We start from the raw sequence: 20,026 nt of genomic DNA, 5'->3' as shown, positions 1-20,026 counted from the left end.
CGCCCCAAATGGGGCGATACTGAATTTCTCCCCCTATGACTCTATGTTCATGGAGGAAACAGCCTTGGCACAATATACAACAAAAGAAAAGAAAAATCTCATCAGCCCTGTCAAAATGTCAACTCTTGTCCCTATTTCATTCCTTCTTGATTGTTACCTTTTAAAACATTGAAACTGGGTGCAATTTTAGAATAAAAGTACATATTTATCTACCTCGAGTTTTTTTTAAGTATTATATTTGATTCATTTCTGCTTCAAGTAAGATCAGCTCTTCACCAGAGACAAACCCACTTTAAAATATGAGATGTGCTTAAAAAGGGCAGGGGGGAATTGGGGGAGAAATTTGAGAGAGAGAGAGAGAGACAGGGTGCATGGTTAAGGTAAGAGCGGGGCTGGGAGAAGGTTTGGCTTGGTGGCCAAGAGAAAGGTGGGAATGTAGTAGAGGCAGCTGAATGATAGTCTGTATCTTGGTGATGAAAAAATCCATAAGCTCCTCGCAATTGTTGTTAGAGATGAGGGTGGAGGGGGCAGGAGGAGAAATTTAAGGAGGTAGTTGGTCGTAGAGAAAAGGATTACAGAGAAATTACAACACCGAAACAAGCTGTTCGGCCCAACCAGTTTGTGTTTGTGTTCATCCTCCAAATGGGCAGTAGTCCTATTCACATATCCCTTTATTTTTCCTAGATCCTGGGGTTTCCTTTGCCCATCTGGATGATCTTAGAGTAGTGGATAGTTTTGGCAGAGGAAATGTGGCCTGGTTGAGCCAGATCTGTTGAAGAATGGCTAAGCCAGTTGTGCTCCAGGTACACTCGTGATTGTACCCAGTGCAAGATTGTGCTACTGGTTGGATTTTCAGGGAAACCTGAGATCCCACTGGGCACACCCACAAAAGTGACACTGTGTTGGAGGGAAGCAGGTGGAAGTTTATGAGGGAGCCATTGAGGAGCAGAAAACTGCCGGAAATAGATCCTGCGCCAATTTCCTGCCCCTCTGCTCCCAGTATGCTGGATTTACACTCCATGGTAAAGCAGAACTTCTAGACTATTATATTTTTTGCAAGAGTATTCAATACCTCTTCAGTGAAAAAATACAAAACTAACTTTTATAGGTATTGAAGAGATCGCAAAGTCTCTGTTTGAAGAATGAACTCAGTCGAGAATATTTTTGTGGACTTTATGGGCTGAGGGTGTTTTCCCTGTGGTGGGATCACCCTGTGCAGATGCGTGGGGGACTGGTTTGTTAAAACTCCAGAGAACGCATGGCAGTTGGCTGTGACAAAAGAACTGTCAGCCATCCGGAATGTATGGGTTTGCCCAACAGTCCTGGAAAAAGGAAGGGGGCCATTGAACTTGAACTTATTAGAAAGCCACTCTAATATGCAAAAGCACTTCTCACCTCCATCTCAGAAGAGAAGCAGAACAATGAACCCACTAGCCTCAGCCAGCCGAAGAGGAGCCAGTTTTTCCCAACACAAAGACCGAAAGATATGTCCCAGACTTAGGGCCATTAATCCAATCACGGAATACTCATGGGTCCGATGATGACCCTTCACTGATTAAGCACCAGAGTGCTTAGAAACAAAAGGATTTTAAAGATTGGCGGGAAAGATAGGGGTAGCCAGACTCCTATAAAGATAGATCCTTTCCCACCATTCTCTCTCTCTCTCGCTCCCACTCCAACAAAATTGACCTAACAAGGAGTACCAGAGAAGCCGCCGAGCGGAGCGATCGAAACCGACCGCATGTGGGGGTAAGCACAGTCTCGAGTATCCCAAGCCGATAACCCAATATCTCAGGCGAGCTGGGTGAGCTGTAAGGGCTCTCAGAAGTGAAGTTTTTGGGCTATTCTGGGGTGGGAGCTTCGTTTGGTTCAGCCAGGTGAAGGGGCTTATGCGACTGGGTAATTCGTTGGCAGGGGTGGAATTAGAGTCCACCATAGCAGCAAGGGAATTACTGCTTGTTATAGTCCCCAGTTTTGTACTGTATGTATGTTGTTTGTAACCTGGATTTTATTCTCCACAGAGACAGTGATTTTGTTTAGTAGTGCATGTTTTAGCCAGTGTATGTTAGACCAAATAAATATAAGTTTGATTTTTCACCGAAGCATTCCTGTCCGTGACTTATTCCATTTACACTCTGAATAATAATTCCCGGGTATAGAACTTTCGTAAGGCGGGGGCGATTCGAACCGTCCATCTAGCAATTGGGTTAGGGTCAAAAACCGCTTACAGTATAAAGAAGTGTACATGCAGCATTGTCTCCACCACCAGTACTCTTTGCAATTTTATAAAAATGGTGATACTTATGGATAATGCCTAAGTAACAGAAAATACATTAAAAAAATACAGTTTAACGGAGCTAAGGATACTAAGACCCAAAACAATGTGCAATGCTCTTGTGTCATAATACCATGTCCCTTCCTTTACAACAGCAGTGTCAATCACTCAGTTGGTCTCAATTTTGCATCAGAAGTTTATAGGATCAAGCCCCACTCCATGACTTAATCTAGGGTCTGAAATTCCAGTGCGGTACTGAGGGAATGTAGCACTGTCAGAGATGCTGGCCCTGAATTTCCTTGGCCCTTCTGCCGCTGCATCACTAGAAGTGTGGCAGAAACCTCCTTTACCCATGTAAATGGTGTTTCCACCCCATTTCCAGTGAAGTACGGCGGTGCAGCAGCCAAAAGTCAAGGCCACTGGGGGGAATTTTTCAGGCGGTCAGCGGGTTTGGTGGCGGGTCAGGTGGCAACATTCTTTTTTGTCAGTGGGTATTTTGCTCCAATCGGAAGGGAAATATCCCTTTAAATTGCAAACTCCAACAATAGCACATTCAAAGAATATTGAAATTAAAATGTATATATTCATCCAGCAACAATAAAATCCACTTTTGCACTGAAGAATGTGTGAACAGTGAATTAAAAGGCATGTTATGCAACAGTGTAGAATCATGTTATCTATGTGACAATAACATGCTACAAGTTATTCTTGTACACTGTTAATTCATCTCAGTACTTAGTTACTGGCTGTTGTCATTGAGTAAATCAAGTTCTGGGATGTACCTTAAAACAGAGTATTTAATTTTTTTAGCTCATAAATAAGACGACATTTGGAATACCATGTTACATTCTAATCAGCGTACAATCCAAAGGGTTTTGGGCAGGATTCGAAAAGTGATTTTTTTTTTAAACGAATCAAAATGGGGATGTACTAACAGAAATGAACTTGTTATTATAAGAAAAGATTAAGAGTGGACATGATCCAAATCTTTAAAATGCTGACAAGAGTGTAAGGAGGTCTTTTAATTTAAAGTATCATTATTGGACAAGAGGTCAATTCAACAAGCATCAAGGAATACTACAGATCTATAATTGTCCCAGCCCCAGATTAGTTGATGCACAGAACAGGCAATGGACTCCCAGGGCTGAATTTTGCCGGTGCTCAGAGTGCGGGTTCGGAGAAGGGTCTGCTGTCAAAATCAAAAAGATTGACAGCGGGACAGTATCCCACTCTAAATCTGCCTCCTTGTGAGTTTCCCTAGTGGCAGCTCTGCCTGCGTTTTGCAAACACGGCACTAAGCGGCGGGTCATGCAATTGTGCTAGTTAAGAGGGTGTTCAAAGCAATTTAATCACCATTATACCAGGTACAAAGCATTTTCCCAAGTTTTTCACGAGGTTCCCGTCGCTCGGGGATCACGCCAGGTAAGTATGTCGGGTTCTGAAAAACTCTCCATTTCTTTGAATAGGTGACAGCTGCAAAAGTGGTCTAAAAGCTACCATTTTACAGCTGGTCAGTTTCCAATGTCAGAAGCTGGAGCATTAATGATTTGGAACCCACTTTTGTGCTTTATGCACTTTTGAAGCATTTGGAGTAATCTCTCTATCCAGTGTCACCTCCTTGGAACAACCTATCTCAAAATTGACAGGTTACTTCTGTGATCTCAACTTCACCTGCCATCTATTCCATCAGCATCGGTGCCCTTGAAAAAATCTCACCTTGGTCCTCAGAATCCCAACATGATCAGCCCCAACACCAACATCACTGGGCACACCAGGAGCACCAACAACAACACCAACCTTCTCCACAATCAACTGATGCTGCACAGGACACATGATATCATCACCTGTGCACATTGCTGCACGGGACGCCAGCGATGGCCTCACCATGTCCAGATTTTCTTCACTTAACACTGTTCACCCTGGCTGCCATATAATGCGCCAGGTTGGCACCACCCCACACCAGCACCATACGGCATCCCTACAATGTCCAAGCCATTCCTTTCTCACTCAACACCACTGGAGGGTGGGGGCGGGGGAACGTTATGTCTCACCATTCACTGCAACTCACTAAGCCACTTCCAAAGGTGCACACAAATCTGTCCAAGAACATAAAGTGTTCAAAATAAAGATTTCAATGTTTGACAGCACATTACCAGAAACTTCACATGAACATTGGCCAAAATGCCCAAGTGGCTACCCTTGTGTGTTGTTAGTTGGTATGCTTGCAGTAGGATGAGGGTGAGTGTGAGGGGTGGCTAGTGAGATGGGGATATGATCATGTAGATAGAGAGAGAGGGATGGGTGGAGGTGCAAGGTAAGTTGGTGTGAGTAAGGATGTGCAGGAGTAGGGTAGGGAATGCTGAGTGATGGGGATGTAATGAGTGGCACAGCAGGATGAAGTTGAGTGTGGCTTGGCAGTAACGTTTTCTGATCTACTGAGATCATTGAAAGGTTTGCGCCACTGTAACCAGGTCCTCCTGATGACATCCCTGCTTGTGCCCTCCTGTGCAATGTGCAACCAGGCTGCGTTGGTCTCCTGGGGAGGTGTCTTCTGCCCACTGGAAGGGAAGAGGACCTCCCTACGTGCTGTGACTCCCTCCATAAGCATATGGAGGGAGTCATGGGGGAGCCTGGGTGCAGCAGTGCACCTTTGTGCAGTGCTTGTCAGTGTTTGCAGATCTTCAATGCTGCAGAATACTGACAGCACAACTGTCAAAATTAATGTGGACATGGCCCCTTTAAGGAAACTGGCTGATGACGTGTCATCAGATGACGCCATCAGACCCACTTCATTTTAATTGGCCAGGAACCTCGCAGGGTGGGCTTAACAAGCCCACTCAGGGCAAAATCACTTGGAGGAGGCGGGATGAAGATGGATGCGGAGTTTGAGGCTGCTGTCTGCTCCGGCCGCACCGGACTCGCCACGGCTGACGAAATCACGGCCCCAGAGTGGGAGAGAATCCATGAAACAACAGTTTATACATGGTCATTAGCTGGGGGGCATCAAATTCGAGCCTCATGCTCTTCTCACATGGCATTCACACAATTGCACTTCCAGCAGAGCTTGCTGGATAATAATCAGGAATGTGAATTCCTGAATGATTTCCCTCTCCCAATTGCAGGGCACTGTAGCACCACTATTGCTGTTCCAGCTGAGATTAGTTGGTTCAGTGTAAGTTGGGGTTCAAACATGGGATCTTCCTGATCTGTATGGCTTAGCTGCTCACTGCCTTAACCAGTTGTACAGTGTAATGTTATTTGTATAACGGACGCAGCTTACTTTGAGTGTGATTTTATCTTCCATGAAAACACTGTACTTCATGTAAACATTAAGCAGAGTATGATGGGAAAATAATGGACTGTTTTGTGCACTGGTTGAATTGGCTGAAGAAGCGACTGAGCTGTAGGGACAATTCAATGATCCAGCAATCCATCATGCAATTGGCATGGAGAGCTACCTCTCCGGATTCAGCAAGGCCAGTTCATTATAATCATTTGCATGCACTTCGTGTACGTTTTCCACAAGTGTAGGAGTGCAATGGATGGAAGAAGGTGGGGAATCATGAGAGCAGCAGCTCTTAGACTGTTGCTTTTTGCCAGATTGAAGAGCAGCTTTGGAATTTAAGCAAAGACACAGGGGCAGAATGATGACAGTTCAGATGTTGTCTTGGAAGAGGTGCAACAGAGGAGGGCAGAAATACCTGGGGATGAGGAAAAACCACAGCGAGAGACAAACCAGACTGGTGATGAGCCTAACATCTTCCAAATACCAATTCAGCATGAGGAATCATAGGAATTATAGGAATCAAGGCAATAGAGGGTGTGAGATGGGAAGAGCTTGTTGGTGCGATGGATGCCTCACAAGGCAAAAGCCCTCTTTAATGCCTTTTCTTGATCCCCCTTCCAACTCACTCACTAGCACACAGGCACATCTGACCAGTATCAACATAGCACTCATATTGCCATTGGGAATGTGTGCTCAAACATTCCTTGCAGAGACCATGCTAACACATGTTCCTTTTCTCCTTGTGCAGGAGCCTCCCAAGATAATATCCCTGCCACCAGAATGAAGCAAGAAGCTGGGCCACTTCATGAGCGATGTCACATACTCTTAAAGGAGAAGGACAGCATCGCAGATAGAGAGGGTCAGGGAAGGACCTGGCAAAGCACAACAGGAGACCATCGGCAGCCCTATGGAATTTCTCGGCCTTAGACTGAGTGTACTGAAGAAACTCAGTTACTCGACAGCAAGCTATCATGTTCTTTTACTGTGACATCAGCCCAGATTTTCGTCAGTGGTAGTATTGCCGATGGAACTCTAGCAGGAAGGCTTTCTACCTGTCCACTCGACCAAACAACATAATGTTGACTTGTGAAAATTTCCTGGGGTCAGCTTCATTATCATTTTCAGGTGGGTTTCCAACCATAATCCCACTTGCACCAGAAAGCCCAGCTGGGGTAGGGTGGTAGATGGCTTCTGCAGGCTTCAGGCACCTGCCACATCAGAATAGGGCCATTTGCCTGTGCGGCAATAGAAGGGAGAGGGCCCGTTTTAAGGTAAAATTAAAAAAATTAGGCAAGAGTAAAGAACCGATCGCACTGCGATCAATTGCACTCTTTCGGTTATTTTAATTATGGATAATAGTGTAACACTGGCAATATCCAAATAGCTGCTCATTATACACCACGCCTGATTTTCCTTTCCATTGACGTCAGTTTTACAAAATCACCTATAGTTACAGTTCCCCCTTTGAGTGAGGATTTCAAATTTAATGGGCACTTAGCAACTGTGGACAACAAATAACATGCTGACATAATTAGTGGGGCTATGGTAATAATGACAAAAATGTGACATGTGACGTCTCTCTGTCATTACTGCCTACTTGGAATATGCCGTCCCCTATTTGGGCTGGTGTATTCAATATTCACTGTCACTTCTGGTGGGAAATGCCAGACATAGTGCCGACCAGTGAAGTCGATGGAATAGCTCCCTGGCTGATTTTTCACCCAGTTCCATCCGAAATCTGTCAGTAACAATGAGAAAAATCCAGGCTGCAGGGTCAGAAAGTGTATTATATTTTTTGGCTTCTATGAAGGTATTATTTTCGAAACTGTGACAGGATATCATGATTCAACTCGTGACAGGATATCCTGTTTCACCTCGTGAGGACATTGTGTTCCTACTCGTGACAGGTTATCTTGTTCCTATTCGCAACAGGGTATCCTGTTCCGATTCGTGACAGGATATTGTGTTTCTACTCGTGACAGGGTATCATGTTCCTACGCCTGACAGGATATTGTGTTCTTCCACTCAGGACAGGGTATCGTGCTCCTACTCGTGACAGGATATCGTGTTCCTACTCGTGACAGGATATCGTGTTCCTACTCGTGACAGGGTAACGTGTTCCTACTCCTGACAGGTTATCGTGTTCCTACTCCTGACAGGTTATCGTGTTCCTACTCATGACAGGTTATCGTGTTCCTACTCATGACAGGGTATCATGTTCCTACTCCTGACAGGGTATCGTGTTCCTACTCGTGACATGGTATCTTGTTCCTACTCCTGACAGGGTATCGTGTTCCTACTCGTGACAGGGTATCTTGTTCCTACTCCTGACAGGGTATTGTGTTCCTACTCATGACAGGGTATCATGTTCCTACTCCTGACAGGGTATCGTGTTCCTACTCGTGACAGGGTATCTTGTTCCTACTCCTGACATGGTATTGTGTTCCTACTCGTGACAGGGTATCGTGTTCCTACTCGTGACAGGGTATCTTGTTCCTACTCCTGACATGGTATTGCGTTCCTACTCGTGACAGGGTATCGTGTTCCTACTCGTGACAGGGTATTGTCTACCTACTTGTGACAGGTTATCGTGTTCCTACAAATGACATGGTATTTGACATGAATTGGTCATTCATGAAAGAAAGACTTGTGAAGTGATGTTGAGCGGCCTGCGGGTGGCGCTGTCCAGGGAGAGTATAAATACTCGGGCACGGGCCCAGCTTGCGCAGGGACATTCTTAACAGGAACTAGTGAAGGACACAACTAGACCTCCATGTGGTAAAACAATTGATTAAAGTTTTGTTTAACGCTTAGACCAAGTGCCTAGTAGTTTTCTTACATCAATTTAATCAACTGAAACTTGCTCCACGCTCTGAGTGATTTTGAGAACAGATGGCTACGATTCAAATGGTAGAAGGGAACCAGACATAGTAATCAATCCATAATGGAGAAACTACTCAGACCCGCCCGTCTTGATCTGGACCCGAATTCACCTACAACTGCTAAGATATGGAAACACTGGTATCGTACCTTCAGCAACTTCCTCGGGGCTTGTGGTGAAAATGTTCCTGATAAGTTACAAATGCTTGCCAATTATGTATCTCCTCATGTGTTTGACTATATTGAAGACTGTGTAGACTATGACTCCACTATCCAAATATTGCAGCAACTATATATTAAGGCCCCAAACAAAATTTTTGCTTGGCACTTACTGGCCACAGCTCGACAACAACCCGGGGTATCACTTGACGAATTCCTTCAAAAACTTCGCAGGCTCAGCAAAGACTGTAATCTCAAAGCTGTCTCAGCTGAGCAGTACCAGGAGGAATTAATTCGTGATCGTTTATTAATGGAATTGCGTCTCCCTTCATACGCCAGCGTCTGTTGGAGAATAAAACCCTCGAGTTACAAGTTGCCTATGACCAGGCATATTCTCTGGAATTAGCAAAAAAATGCAGATGCCTATCTTTTACCACGTGCATGGACTGCTGCTATCACTTTTAGTGACTCCTCCGATAAGCCTCAAGCAGAAGCCCTCACTGATGACGACTCTATCCTAGCTGATGACGACCCTACCCTAGCGGCATCTTGGCAATCTAAAAAGAAGTGTTTCTTCTGTGGAGGTGCATTTCACTATAGGAAATTTTGTCCTGCTCGTAATGCAAACTGCAATCATTGCAGTAAGAAAGGTCACTTTTCTAAAGTATGTCAGTCAAAAGCCTCTCCTAGGGTTACAGCTGCTATCTATAAAACTGCTCCTCCCCCAAGAGCCACTACTAATGTTACAGCTGTCAAGTATAAAACTGCCCCTCCTCCCATCACAGCTGTTTTCCCCAAAGCCTGTACCATGCAGCCACGAAGGTTTTGGTAAATGGACACATTTTGAGTGCACTAATCGACTCATGTAGTTCTGACAGCTTCATCAGTGAGCAGGCTGTCAGTAAGTTAAAACTGCGTATTTACCCCTCGGACAGGGAAATTGCAATGGCTTTGACGACACTGACCACCAACTCTTCCGGCTTTTGTCTTGTTGACCTTATTCTCAATGGCCACACTTATTTTTCCACCCGACTTGGGGTGCTCAAAAACCTATGCAGTGATGTGCTCCTGGGACAGGATTTCCAGAAGCACCACAAAAGACTCACTTTCGAGTTTGGAGGGACAAAGCCGGAGCTTACTATTTCCAAAGTACCGTTTTGTGCACTTTTGGTGGCTTCGCTCAACGAGCCCTCCTTGTTTGCCAATCTTTCCCCCCGATGTAAGCCCATAGTCACTAAATCACAACGTTTCAGTCAAGATGACCTATCCTTTATCGAGGCAGAAATCTCTCGCCTTCTAGCGGACGGTATCATTGAGTCATGTTCATCTCCCTGGTGGGCTCAAGTCATCATTGTTAAAAATCCTCTGAAGCAACACAAGAAATGTCTTTGCACCGATTACTCGCAAACTATTAACCAGTATACCGACCTGGATGCCTACCCACTACCACGCATCGATGACATGGTCAATAACCTTACCAACTATTTTCAACTTTTGACTTAAAGAGCGCATACCATCAAGTACTGTTAAAGGACTCTGACAAAAAGTATACGGCCTTTGAGGCAAATTGTTGGCTTTACCAGTTTTGTCGCCATCCATTTGGGGTCACCAATGGGGTGGCCGTCTTTCAACGGGCAATGGACAGCCTAGTCAAACAGGAGAACTTAACGGACACTTTTCCATATCTGGATAATATCACCATTGCTGGTCATGACCAGAAGGAGCATGATGCCAACCTCCAGAAATTTCTTGACATTCTCTGTCGTCACAACTTAACCTTAAATGAGTCCAAATCTGTGAAATCAGTCAACATCCTTGGCTGCTGGGTGGGCAATGGTGTCACCAAACTGGATCCGGAGTGACTTTGTCCACTTCTGGAGCTCCCTCCTCCTATGAATCTCGGCTCTCTTCGTCGGGCCCTCGGCATGTTTGCCTATTATGCAAAGTGGATACCCTGCTTTTCCGACAAGACCCAGCCCCTGCTTCACGCGAAGTCATTTTCATTGGACGCGATGGCTATTTCAGCTTTCGACCTCCTCAAGCAACAACTGGAAAAAGCCACGCTTCGGTTCATCGATGAAAACCTCCCTTTCGTGGTCGAGTGCGATGTGGCGATCTCGGCTACCTTGAATCAAGGTGGTCGACCCATTGCATTTCTGACCAGAACTTTGCAGGGTAGCGAGTTCCATTATCCTCCTGTCGAGAGGAGGCTACGGCTATCATTGAAGCAGTACATAAATGGAGTCATTTTCTCGCTCGTCGCTATTTCACGCTTATAACTGATCAGCGCTCCGTGGCCTTTATGCTGGATAACCGGAAACGCACTAAGGTCAAGAATAACAAGATACAGCTCTGGAGAATGGAATTGGCCGCCTTTGGCTATACCATACATTATCGACCTGGCAAAGAGAATGTGGCCCCGGATACCCTCACGCGTGCATTCTGCTCTTCCATGTCAGCTTCGGTTCTTGCGGATCTTCATACTGACTTATGCCATCATGGCGTTACCCGTATGTTACACTTTGTGCGATCTAAAAATCTCCCATTTTCTACGGAAGATGTGAAAAGAACATGCTCCTCCTGTAGAATTTGTGCGGAATTAAAACCGCAATTCTTCCATCCGTCGGATGGCTCGCTCATACACGCTACACAGCCTATGCAGCGACTCAGCATTGACTTTAAAGGACCACTGCCTCTTCAACGCGAAACACTTACTTGCTTACTATGGTGGACGAATATTCACGCTTTCCCTTTGCTTTCCCCTGTCCCAATATGCTTACTTCCACAGTGATCAAATGTGGTATGGCCAATTTCATCCACTCTGATCGGGGTCCCTCCTTCATGTCAAGCGAACTCAAAAGTTATCTTTCCCAACAGGGAATCGTCACAAGTAAAACAACACCGTATCATCCTATTACCGGACAATTTGAGAGATAAAACGCTATCATTTGGAACGCTGTTCGTCTTGCACTGAGGTCACACAACCTATCAGACCAGCAGTGGGAAACTATGCTCCCTGACACGTTGCATTCCATCAGGTCTCTCCTTTCTACATCCACCAATGTTACTCCTCACGAACGATTCTTCGGGTTCCAGCGTCGTTCCACTCATGGGACGTCCCTACCATCATGGTTGGCAGCTCCTGGCCCCATGCTGCTCCGAAGATTTGTCCGATCCTCCAAGAGTGATCCCCTCATCGACAAAGTGGAACTAACGGACGTCAATCCGTATGTGCGGTACCCTGATGGCCGGGAGTCCACAGTTTCACCTCGGGATCTGGCTCCCTGCCCAACCGGTCCCACGGACGCAATCGATAGAGGGATCCATATTAACGACGCCGATACTCTGCACTCCTTCGAGGATGATGCCCTACCTGGGACGTCAAGGGATTTGCCAGCCACTCCGCCAGTTCAACCCGGGGAACAGAGCGCTCCCCGCAGGATGACCACCCGAAGCCAGGACGCCGGTCAATCACCGACTACTGAGCAGGATGAAGCCAGCTCTGCGCCTGTGGGGACCTGCACCCAGAGTCACGATCTCCCCAGTCCCCCTCAGGTCGATCAAGGCGACACGGGCTCTGCCAGCCCACTGGTATGAACTAAGCGACCCAGGGACCAAGACACGGTCCGAGGAGACGTGTCTTCCAGCCACAAATGGAGATCTAAACGACTGTGGCTATTCGTAGTCTGATTAATCCGATAGAAGGAAGTCGCCGGACTACCAATCCTTCAGGTGGGAAGAATGACATGAATCGGTCATTCATGAAAGAAAGACTTGTGAAGTGATGCTGAGCGACCTGCGGGTGGCGCTGTCCAGGGAGAGTATAAATACTCGGGCCGGGCCCAACTTGCGCAGGGACATTCTTAACAGGAACTAGTGAAGGACACAACTAGACCTCTATGTTGTAAAACAGTTGATTAAAGCTTTGTTTAACCCTTAGACCAAGTGCCTAGTAGCTTCCTTATGTCAGTATTGATGTTCCTACTCATCACAAGGTATCGTGTTCGTACTTGTGACAGGTTATCATGTTCCTACTCATGACATGGTATTGATGTTCCTACTCGTGACAGATTATCGTGTTCCTACTCATGACATGGTATTGATGTTCCTACTCGTGACAGGGTATCGTGTACCTATTCGTGACTGGTTATTGTTTTCCTACTCATGACAGGGTATCGTGTTCCTACTTGTGACAGGATATTGTGTACCTATTCGTGACAGGTATCGTGTTCCTACTCGTGACATGATATTGTGTACCTATTCGGCACAGGGTATCGTGTTCCTATTCGTGACAGGTATCGTGTTCCTACTCGTGACATGATATTGTGTACCTATTCAGCACAGGGTATCGTGTTCCTACTCGTGACAGGTATCGTGTTCCTACTTGTGACAGGATATTGTGTACCTATTCGGCACAGGGTATCATGTTCCTACACATGACATGGTATTGATGTTCCTACTCATCACAGGGTATCGTGTTCCTACTCGTGACAGGTTATCGTGTTCCTACTCATGACATGGTATTGATGTTCCTACTCGTGACAGGGTATCGTGTACCTATTCGTGACTGGTTATCGTGTTCCTACTCATGACAGGGTATCGTGTTCCCACTTGTGACAGGATATTGTGTACCTATTCGTGACAGGGTATCATGTTCCTACTTATGATAGGCTATCGTGTTCCTACTCGTGACAGGGTATCGTGTTCCTACTCGTGACAGGATATTGTGTTCCTACTCATGATAGGATATCGTGTTCCTACTCATGACAGGGTATCGTGTTCCTATTTGTGACAGGGTATCGTGTTCCTATTTGTGACAGGGTATCATGTTCTTACTCATGACAGGATATTGTGTTCCTACTCGTGACAAGGTATCATGTTCCTACTCATGACAAGGTATCGTGTTCCTACTCATGACAGGATATCGTGTTCCTACTCATGACAGTGTTACATGTTTCAACTCGTGACAGGGTATCATGTTCCTATTCCTGACAGGTTATCGTGTTCCTACTCATGACAGAGTATTGTGTTCTTACTTGTGACACGGTATCATGTTCCTACTCATGACAGGGTATTGTGTTCCTACCTATGACATGGTATCGTGTTCCTACTCGTGAAAATGTATCATGTTCCTGCTCATGACAGGGTATCGTGTTCCTACTCGTGACAGGGTATCGTGTTCCTACTCGTGACTGGATATCGTGTTCCTACTCGTGACAGGTTATCATGTTCCTACTCGTGACAGGGTACCCTGTTCCTACTCGTGGCAGGATATTATGTTCCTACTCCTGACATGGTATTGATGTTCCTACTTGTGACAGGATATCGTGTACCCAATCGTGACAGGGTATCGTGTCCCTACTCGTAACAGGATATCGCCTACCTACCCGTGACAGGTTATTGTGTTCCTACAAATGACATGGTATTGATGTTCCTACTCATCACAGGTTATCGTGTTCCTACCCATGACAGGGTATTGTGTTCCTACTCATGACAGGATATTGTGTTCCTACTCGTGACAGTGTTACATGTTTCAACTCGTGACAGGGTATCATGTTCCTACTCCTGACAGGTTATCGTGTTCCTACTCGTGAAAGGATATTGTGTTCTTACTCGTGACACGGTATCATGTTCCTACTCATGACAGGGTATTGTGTTCCTACTCATGACAGGGTATCATGTTCATATTCGTGACTGGTTATTGTGTTTAAACTTTTGATGGTATCGTGTTCCTATTCATGACAGGGTATCGTGTTCCTACTTGTGACAGGATATTGTGTTCCTACTCATGACAGGGTATCGTGTTCCTACTCATGACAGGGTAACGTATTCCAGGACGTTGTGGATATCACGTTTAATCAGTTGGTCACACCGCAGGTAAAGGCTACACAGGCAGGAAGGGAATGGGTGACCACCAGGCAGAGTAGTAAGTGCAGGCAGGTAGTGCAGGGGTACCCTGTGGCCATTCTCCTCTCAAACAGATATACCAATTTGGATATTGTTGAGGGAGATGGCTTATCGGGGGAAGGCAGCAGCCAACTTCCTAGCACCGTGGGTGGCTCTGCTGCACAGGACGGGAGGAAAAAGAACAGGAGAGCGATAGCGATAGGGGATTCTATTGTAAGGGGAATAGATAGACGTTTCTGCGGCCACAAATGAGACTCCAGGATGGTATGTTGCCTCCCTGGTGCAAGGGTCAAGGATGTCTCAGAGCGGCTGCAGGGCATTCTGGAGGGTAGGGTGAACAGCCAGTTGTCGTGGTGCACATAGGTACCAACGATATTGGTAAAAACCGGGATGAGGTCCTAAAAGCTGAATATAGGGAGTTAGGAGGTAAATTAAAAAATAGGGCCTCAAAGGTAGTAATCTCAGGATTGCTACCAGTGCCACGTGCTAGTCAGAGTAGAAATACAAGGATATTTCAGGTGAATACGTGGCTAGAGGAATGGTGCAAGGGGGAGGGATCCAAATTCCTGGGACATTGGAACCGGTTCTGGGGGAGGTGGGACCAGTACAAACTGAACGGTTTGCACCTGGGCAGGACCGGGACCGATGTCCCAGGGGGAATGTTTGCTAGTGCTGTTGGGGACGGTTTAAACTAAAATGGCAGGGGGTTGGGAACCTGTGCAGGGAGACAGAGGAAAGGGAAGCAAGGATAGAAGCGAAAGACAGGAAGGAGAAAAGCAAAAGTGGCAGTCAGAGGAATCAAGGGTTTAAATCAAACATGGCCACAGTAAATAATAATTCTGAAAGATCTAAGAGTGTTAAAAAAAACAAGCCTGAAGGCTTTGTGTCTTAATGTGAGGAGCATTTGTAATAAGGTGGATGATTTAGCTGTGCAAATGGATGTAAATGGATATGATATAATTGGGGTTTTGGAGACATGACTCCAGGGTGACCAAGGCTGGGAATTCAACATCCAGGGGTATTCAATATTCAGGAAAGACAGGCAAAAAGGAAAAGGAGGTGGGATAACATTGCTGGTTAAAGAGGAGATTAACACAATAGTAAGGAAGGATATTAGCTCTGATGATGTGGAATCTGTATGGGCAAAGCTGAGAAATACCAAGGGGTAGAAAACGTTAGTGGGATTTGTATACAGACCCCCAAACAGTAATGCTGAGGTTGGGGATGGCATGAAATGGGAAATTAGAGATGCGTGCAATAAGGGCACAGCAGTTATCATGGGTGACTTTAATCTACATATAGATTGGGCTAACCAAATTAGTAACAATACTGTGGAGGAGGAATTCCTGGAATGTATGCGGGATGGTTTCCTGGACCAATATGTCGAGGGACCAACTAGAGATCAGGCCATCTTAGACTGGGTATTATGTAATGGGAAAGGATTAATTTGCAATCTTGTTGTGCGAGGCCCCTTGGGGCGGAGTGATCATAATATGATAGAATTCTTCATTAAGATGAAGAGTGAAGTATTTGACTCGGAGACTATGGTCCTGAATTTAAATAAAGGAAACTACGATGGTATGAGGCACGAGTTGGCTAGGATGGATTGGGGAACGTTATTTAAAGTGTTGACCGTGGATAGGCAATGGCAAACATTTAAAGATCGCATGGATGAACTACAGAATTTGTTCATTCCTGCTTGGCGTAAAAATAAAACAAAAAAGGTGACTCAACCGTGGCTAACAAGGGAAAGTAGGGATAGCATAAGATCCAAGGAGAGGACTTATAAATTGGCCAGAAAGAGCAGTTTAGGATTCAGCAAAGGAATGAGGGGGAAAATAGAGTATGAGAGTAAACTTGCAGGGAACATAAAAACTGACTGTAAAAGCTTCTATAGATATGTGAAGATGAAAAGATTGGTGAAGTCAAGCGTAGGTCCCTTGCAGTCAGAATCAGGGGAATTTGTAATGGGGAACAAAGAAATGGCTGACCAATTTAATATATACTTTGGTTCTGCCTTCACAAGGGAGGACACAAATAACCTCCCAGAGATGTCAGGGAACATAGGGTCTAATGAGAGGGAGGAACTGAATGAAATCAGTATTTGTAGGGAAATGGTGTTAGAGAAATTGATGGGATTGAAGGCCGATAAATCCCCAGGGCCTGATAATCTACATCCTAGGGTACTTAAGGACGTGGCCCTAGAAATAGTAGATGCATTGCTGGTCATCTTCCAAAATTCTATAGACTCTGGAACAGTTCCCATGGATTGGAGGGTAGCTAATGTAACCCCACTATTCAAAAAAGGTGGTAGAGAGAAAACGGGGAATTATAGACCGGTAAGCCTGACATCGGTAGTGGGGGAAATGCATTTGGATGATCAGCCATGATCTCATTAAATGGCGGAGCAGGCTCGAGGGGCTGAATGATCTACTCCTGCTCCTATCTTCTATGTTTCTATGTTTCCTACTCGTGACAGGGTATCGTGTTCCTATTCATGGCAGGGTATCGTGTTCCTGCTCATGACAGGGTATCGTGTTCCTACTCGTGACAGGGTATCGTGTTCCTATTTGTGACAGGATATTGTGTTCCTACTCATGACAAGGTATCGTGTTCCTACTCATGAAAAGGTATCGCGTTCCTGCTCGTGACAGGGTATCGTGTTCCTATTCGTGACTGGTTAACGTGTTTCAACTTGTGATGTATAGTGTTCCTACTCGTGATAGAATATCGTGTTCCTATTCATGACAGGGTATCGTGATCCTACTCATGACAGTGTGTTGTGTTCCTACTCGTGACAGGGTATCGTGTTCCTAGTCTCCTTTTTTATTTGTTTCTGGGATCAGGGCGTTGCTGGCAAGGCCAGCACTTATTGCCCATCCCTAGTTGCCCTTGAGAGCTGCCTTCTTGAACCACAGCAGTCCATGTGGTGATGGTACTCCCACAGTACTGTTAGGTAGGGAGTTCCAGGATTTTGACCCAGCGACGATGAGGAATGGCGATATACTTCTAAGTCAGGATGGTGTGTGACTTGGAGAGGAACTTGGAGATGGTGGTGTTCCCATGTGCCTGCTGTTGTATCCGTGTGTTAATGGAGACACGGAATGCGGGAGTTGGTTTAACAGGTGTTTACTGAACAAAGTCTGGAGGTGAACTAACAGATACAAGACGCTATACAGGCTTATATACCTGAGTGGTCACTACCGGCATTACAGTACACAGGGGCTCTTAAAGGTACATACACTACAATTCCTCCCCTTTTAGATAATTAGTACATAACATTTTAAGTAATCATTAATTAACATGTTTACAAGAACAATAATCTACACATTTGCTGCAGTTAATCAATTATAAGTCAGTCTCTCTGGAGGCTTCCTGACTCGGTCCGGATAACGCCTCGGTGGTGTAGTAGTTTTCGGTGGTGTAGTAGGTTCTTTTGGCAAGGTTGATTCGGCTTGAATGCCAGTGTCGGGTTCATCTGGTTCCAGTATCACCGGATCGGAGGTAGATACTATGGGTATCTCTGCTTCATCATTAGGCGTATAGAGTTGTGGTGTAGGTTGTCCCTTTTCGGATGACTCTATGATCTGGTCAGCATGGCGCCTTATTATGCTTTCACCAATGTCCACGGTATACATCAGCGGTCCTAGTCGTGTGCAAATAGTTCCAGGCTGCCATTTCTCGGTACGGTAGTCCTGGGCCAAAACTTGTTGACCTATCTGGAAGGTTCTAGTTGGCCTTTCATTCATGCCTTGAAATTGCCGATTCTCTACGTCCCTTCTGATGTTTGGCTTGATCAAATCCAGCCGGCATCTTAGTCTTCTATTGAAAAACATCATGGCGGGAGTTTGGTTTGTAACCACATGTGTTGCATTCCTGTACGCAAATAAGAAGTTATCTACCTTATGTTGTAGATTTATGTCTTCATTACCCATGGCCTTTATGGCCTTCTTGAAGGTCTGGACAAACCTTTCAGCTAATCCATTGGTGGCGGGATGGTATGGGGCGGACGTGTAGTGCTTAACCCCATTGTTTTTTAAGAACTTCCTGAATTCTTCGGACACAAATTGCAGTCCATTATCAGAACAGATCTGTTCAGGCAGCCCATTCCTGGTAAATATGGTCCTTAATACTGTGATGGTTTTTTCCGTGGTGGTGGAGGACATCTTTATTACCTCCGGCCACTTGGAGTGTGCATCAACCGCGATTAAGAACATTGAGTCCATAAATGGACCAGCAAAGTCGATATGTACCCTTTGCCATGGAGATGAGGGCCACTCCCATGGATGTAGAGGGGCTTGTGGTGGGGCATTTTGGACCTTCTGGCATCCTAGACAGCTCTTGGTCATTTCTTCGATGTCTCCATCGATACCTGGCCATCACACAAACGCTCTGGCTACGCTCTTCATTTTCACTCCACCCAGATGCCCCTCGTGAAGCTCCTTTAGCACTTTATCCTGGAGTTTGGGTGGAATCACCACTCTGGATCCACACATCAGGGTTCCTCGGCACACTGACAGCTGTTCTCTTCTTTGCGAGAATGCTGGCAACAGTGGTTTGCCATGTGCTGGCCATCCCTTCACTGTTAAATCGTAGACTTGTGAGAGAGTCGGGTCATTTCTCGTTTCCTTTTCAACGGTAGAATTTGTTACTGGTAGACATTCCACTATGGTTGAGTGGAACATCTCCACTGGGTCCACTGTAGGTGCCTCTTCTACCGTTGGCAACGGTAGGCGCGATAAACCGTCAGCATTCCCATGCTGTTTTGATCCTTTATATTCTATGTCATATTGGTGTGCCCCTAGGAAAAGGGACCACCTCTGTAGCCTTTGCGCTGTCATAATGGGAACGTCCTTTTTAGGGTTGAATATGGAGACGAGGGGTTGATGGTCAGTCAACAAGGTAAATTTTTGTCCGTGTAGGTAATGGTTGAATTTCTTCACTCCCCACACCAGGCTGAGTGCTTCCCTGTCGATCTGGGCATAGTTACGCTCAGCTGAGTTCAATGAGTGTGACGCAAAAGCTATCGGCCGCTCCAAGCCATCAGGGAATCTATGTGATAATACCGCTCCTACGCCATAAGGGGATGCATCGCATGCCAGTCTGATTGGCAGTGATGGGTTGTAATGAGCCAACACTTCCTTGGACGTGATCAAGCCTTTGCATTTATGGAAGGCACGTTTACAGTCTTCGCTCCATTTCCAAATTACTCCCGTTTGTAGCAGTGCATTAAGAGGGTGCAGAACAGTTGACAAGTTCGGTAAAAATTTATGATAGTAATTTATCAATCCCAGGAACGACCTTAATTGTGAGACATTTTCAGGTGATGGGGCTTTTATGACCGCTTCAATTTTTCAGGTGACTTATGCAACCCTTCTTCGTTAATTATATGGCCACAATATGATATTTGTTTCTGGAAAAATTCGCACTTGGGGCGATTTGCTCATAGGCCCCGTTCTCTCAGCCTAGTGAGCACCTGCTCCAAATTGGCAAGGTGCTCATTGTCGTTTTCTCCTGTT

General features: G+C 45.6%; 1 protein-coding gene across 1 annotated transcript in view; it reads right to left on the bottom strand.

The window, feature by feature from the left end:
• The window catches only part of LOC147117349 (HEPACAM family member 2-like), a 230,023-nt gene that overhangs the window by 174,602 nt on the left and 35,395 nt on the right, over positions 1 to 20,026 (bottom strand). The window lies entirely within an intron of this gene.

The sequence above is a fragment of the Somniosus microcephalus genome, chromosome 5 (assembly GCF_052327205.1).
Source record: "Somniosus microcephalus isolate GS21.2 chromosome 5, FLI_Smic_1.0, whole genome shotgun sequence".
Taxonomy (NCBI): Eukaryota; Metazoa; Chordata; class Chondrichthyes; order Squaliformes; family Somniosidae; genus Somniosus; species Somniosus microcephalus.
This window is presented reverse-complemented; position numbering and strand designations above follow the sequence as displayed.